The 5,048-nt window shown below is 41.3% G+C and overlaps 1 pseudogene; it reads left to right on the top strand.

The window, feature by feature from the left end:
- The first annotated feature begins 1,080 nt into the window (after nt 1–1,080).
- LOC105705298 (mammalian ependymin-related protein 1-like) lies at nt 1,081–3,718 on the top strand (annotated as a pseudogene).
- Nucleotides 3,719–5,048: the final 1,330 nt, after the last annotated feature.

Below are 5,048 nucleotides of genomic sequence, written 5' to 3'. Positions count from 1 at the left end.
GGCTCCTCGTGGAATGGAGCTCACTTGGCTCCCGTGGTGGATCTCATAGTGTGGCACAGCAAGTGATGCAGGCATGCCAGGGGCCATGGCCACAGAAGATGCTCCCAGGGTCCCCTGTGTACTCCAGACAGACACTGCAGGTCACCTCTCCCAGCAGGTTCCCAGTCAGGGGCCCCATTGTCATGACTTCTGTCTAAGGTGTGCTCAGAAATCTCTTCATAAACACCTGTGACCTTTTGACAGGTGGAGGATGTGGTCAGGAATGGGAGAAGGATTCAAGATGGGAAGAGGGAGGGGTTCAGAATGAAGAGGAATAATCTGTGCCACAGATGCTGGCCCTGTGTCTTACCTGAAATTCTGTCTCCTGCAACATGAAGGGTTTAGCCTGGGAGGAGGTGGTGAGAACTCTAGGAGAGAAAAAAGGAGAGAATAGTTTACCCATGCTAAAATTAAACCTTTACCTAGAGAAGCAAAAAACACACTGTTCTATTTTGTGCCTCCTTTCCTAGAGTTTTAGCCAAAGGTTTGGCTAAGTAGTTGCTATTGACCTTGTGTTAAGCCTGTACTTGGGGACAGTTTTGCCAGGGCACTCACTCGTATCTCGAGTCTGTGTGACTCACTCCCTATCCTCCTCCTCACCTCTTTCAGGCAGGGTGGGGAATAGCAGCAGGAGATTTTGGGAGCCTGGCAACTCCTGCAAGGACCGCAGGACAGCACGTCTGGGGATGCATGGTGCCCCATCTGCTGCCCTCTGAAGAATGCACTGCCTTCACTTCCCTTTACTGTGTTAAGAGTCCATCCAGACTGGTCTATCCAAGTAATAGTTTCTTTTTCCCACAGGCAATCAGGAAATGATTCCTTTCCCGACTAGTTCTGTCTAGTGCCTGGGAATGTTGAGTCAGTCTCTCAATAAGTCAGTGACTAAGGAAATCTTTCCCGCACTGAGCCTCCCAGTTCAGGTTGCTTAGGGAACCTGATATTTTCATGGAATCCATCTACACATGGGCACCCAACAGCAGAGTTAATGGTGGTGACCAAAGTGAGCAAAGAAGTATAGTTGTGCCGGCTTCCTGGTTGCCCATGCAGACAAGTCAGCAGGATCAGGACATGAGGAAGAGTAAATGTGAGACAGTCATGTGACTTCTGCGATCCTATTCCAGATTTTTTAACCCAGAAATTTTGCTGAAATTTTGATGAGACGCTGAACTTTCTTTGTGGCATACACTGGCATTCTCTGTCCCATCATACAGCTATCTCATGTTAAAGCTGTTTTTCTTGAGTACTGATGAGTAAGGTTGGTATATTTAAGTTCTTCGTATCAACAAAAACCCCTTTTCCTGTAAGTCTTATGTTTAGTGTTTAAGGAACTAAAACTTTTTGTGAAATAGTTGACACTTCACTGATAATGATTTATTTCTTGGATTAATACATTTTCCAAAATTTGTCTTATTATGTAGAATATGGTTTGCAACCAGCAGATCCGTTAATCTATACTGTGATGATAAGCACTATGTGTTAACTGTTTAAAAGCTTCTGCTTAATGATATAAAATGCTCTATTTAATTACACATTCAAAAAAAAAATGCACTAATTATAAAAAGGACCAAAACAATCTCAAACTAATTAAAAAAAAAAAAAGACAATCAATAAATGCCAATGCTGAGATGACAAAGAGAATGAAAGTACTTGATGAAGACTTTAAAGTGGACATGATAAAATTATTACATAAGCCATTAAAAACACACTCAAAACAAATGAAAAAATTGAAAGTCTCAGCAAAGAAATAAGCGATATAAAAAAGCACATCTTATATAATTCTGTACACACACACACTCAAATTCTTTTACCTCTACCTCTCACCTTAAGAAAAAATCAAACTCCAGTTTTTAATACTTTTTTTTTTTTTAAGACAAAGTCTCGCTCTGCCACCAGGCTAGAGTGCAGTGGCATGATCTCGGCTCACTGCAACCTCCACCTCCCGGGTTCAAGCAATTCTCCTGCCTCAGCCTCCCGAGTAGCTGGGACTACAGGCACACGCCACCATACCCAGCTAATTTTTGTATTTTTAGTAGAGAAAGGGTTTCACCATGTTGGCCAGGATGGTCTCTATCTCTTGACTTTGTGATCTGTCTGCCTCTGCCTCCCAAAGTGCTGGGATTACAGGCGTGAGCAACCGTGCCAAGCCTTTAATACTATTCTTAATAGTAGCTATTTTTAAGATAATTTATATACCATAACGTTTGATATTTTAAAGTGTGCAGTTCAGTGAACTTTAGTACATTTTGGAATTATGCAAGAATAAACCCTATATAGTTTCAGAACACTTTCATCACTCCCAAAAGAAACCCCACACCCATTAGCAGTCACTCCCCATTCCCCATTCCACCCAGACTTTGGCAATGACTTATCTGCTTTCTGTTTCTATGGATTTGCCTATTCTGGACATTTTACATAAGTGAAATCACATAATATATGACCTTTGTAACTAATGTTTTCAAGGTTTATCCATGTTATGGAATGTATGAATAGCAGTTTACAGGTGTGCGCCATTATGCCCAGCTAATTTTTGTATTTTTTGTAGAGATGGGGTTTTGCCATGTTGCCCAGGCTGCCTTCCATTTTTAATTGAGTTGTTTGGGTTTTGTTGTTGATTTCTAGGAGTTCTTTATATATTCTGAATATTAATCCCCTATCAGATATGATTTGGAATATTTTCTCCCATTCTCTGGGTTGCCTTCTCACTCTATTGATGGTGTCCTTTGATGCACGAAAGTTTTTAATTTTGCTAAAGTCCTGTTCACCTATTTTAAATATTGTCACTTGTGCTTTTGGTGTCACATCTAAAAAAGGTCATTGCCTAACCCCAAGTCACAAATATTTAAGTCCTATATTTTCTTCTAACAATTTTGTATTTTAGCTCTCATGTTTTAGTTCATGATTCATTTTGAGTTAATCTTTGAATATGGTATAAGGTAGAAGTTCCAATTCATTCTTTTGCATATAGATATTCACCTGTCCCAGCACCCTTTGTTGTATTCTTCCCCTATTGTAGTGTCTTAACATTTTTATTTATTATTTTTTAAATTTCTCCAACTTCTTTTATTTCCAACTTTTATTTTAAGTTCGAAGGGTACATGCACAGGCTTGTTACATGGGTAAATTGCATTGACATTCATTGAAAATCAGATAGTCACCAGGTTGTGTACCAGCAGAGCAACAGCTGCAACAGCTGTGCCCCATTCTCCCAGGACAGTCTGAACCAGCGAATGTGATGCTGGATGAGAGGATGGTGCAATAATTCACTGCAAGAGATCATTTGAATATATTTTGCTCTATAAGGATGGAGTGATGTTTCTGATTGAGCAAGCTACCAAGCAGGGCTCAAAGATGACCCTGACAGAGACCTAGGAGCCTGCTGACATTCCTCAGAACTGCACCTTTGAAGATCAATACTCTACTGGGGGCCCCCAGGTACAGACCAGTGTCCAGGAGTCATTGGACAGAAAGTCAGCCAGATCCTAGGAAATCTGGATTGGCATCTATACAGTCAAAGATTGTCTCCCTGTCGGGAAACATTTATCAAAAATTACAGTGTGATACTGTCCATGTGATTTTTTTTGACACATGGCTGAGTATTAAAGACCCCTTGGTGTTTATCCATTTGAGCACATGCCAGATGGTCCAGGCACAAAAGATGAGCAAGAACTGTTCCCGGTGAGCCTGTGAACACACAGAAGTTATAGCATCAGATGTCAGTCGCCAATGGCTTCAGCTGGAGATGGTCTTGTGACTAGTTGAGATGAGAATCTTTGAGATAAATATAATTCTAGGAAGATATACATTGATGTGGGCTTTTTGGTATGTTTGATTTTGACTACTCAAGATATGTTTACAGAAGAAAATTAAGTAGAGAGGATGTGGTACTATGGGCTGGCTAGATGGCTAATATGAACACTTCAGATATTTCCAATGGCTATTTGGGTCTGGGTTTTGTGCATGTGCAGGTATATATGCAGTGCAGTGCCATATAAAGAAGGGACAGGTCAATAGGAGCAGTTTACCTTGGCAGGGAGTATTTTATTACCAACATTGTTCCACATTGGTGGTGATAATAAAAAGCAGAATGATTTTGGCCAAAAATTAAAGAAAAAGAAAATCAATTGACTATGACTAGGAATGTTAAGAATTTATTTCTGGATTCTTGATTTTCACCCATTGATCTATATGTCTTTTCTTTCTTTCTTTCTTTTTCTTTCTTTCTCTCTTTCTCTCTCTTCTCTTCCCTCCCTCCCTCCTTCCTTCCTTCTATTTTTTGAGATGAAATTTCATTCTTCTCACCCAGGCTGGAGTACAATGGCATGGTCTCAGCTCACTGAAACTTTTGCCCCCTGGGTTCAAGTGATTCTCCTGCCTTAGCCTCCCCAGTAACTAGGATTACAGGCACATGCCACCATGCCCCGCTAATTTTTGTATTTTTAGTAGAGATGGGGTTTCACCATGTTGGTCAGGCTGGTCTCAAACTCCTGACTTCAGGTGATCCACCCGCCTCAGCCTCCCAAAGTGCTGGAATTACAGGCGAGAGCCACCGCACCCAGCTTTTATACGTCTATTCTTATGCCAATAACAAACACACTGCCTTGTTTACTGTAGCTTAGTAATATATTTTCTTTTCTTTCTCTCTTTTTCTGCCTCTCTCTCTCTTTTTCTCTTTCTCTATTTTTCTCTTGCTTTCTTTCACAGTCTCACTCTTTTCACCCACTCTGGAATGCAATGGTACAGTCTCGGCTCACTGCAACCTCTGCCTTCTGGGTTCAAATGATTCTCCTGCCTCAGCCTCCAAAGTAGCTAGGATTACAGGCGCCCGGCACCACTCCTGGCTAATTTTTGTATTTTTAGTAGAGACAGCGTTTCACCATGTTGGCCAGGCTGGTCTCGCTTTCATGATCTCAGGTGATCCGCTCACCTCGGCCTCCCAAAGTGCTGGGATTACAGGCAGGAGCCGCCACACCCAGCTGTAATACGTTTTCAAATCTAGAAGTATAAGACGG

This window comes from Aotus nancymaae, unplaced genomic scaffold (genome assembly GCF_030222135.1).
Source record: "Aotus nancymaae isolate 86718 unplaced genomic scaffold, 86718_ANA_hifiasm-v0.15.2.pri h1tg000079l, whole genome shotgun sequence".
In the NCBI taxonomy this organism is placed as follows: domain Eukaryota; kingdom Metazoa; phylum Chordata; class Mammalia; order Primates; family Aotidae; genus Aotus; species Aotus nancymaae.
This window is presented reverse-complemented; position numbering and strand designations above follow the sequence as displayed.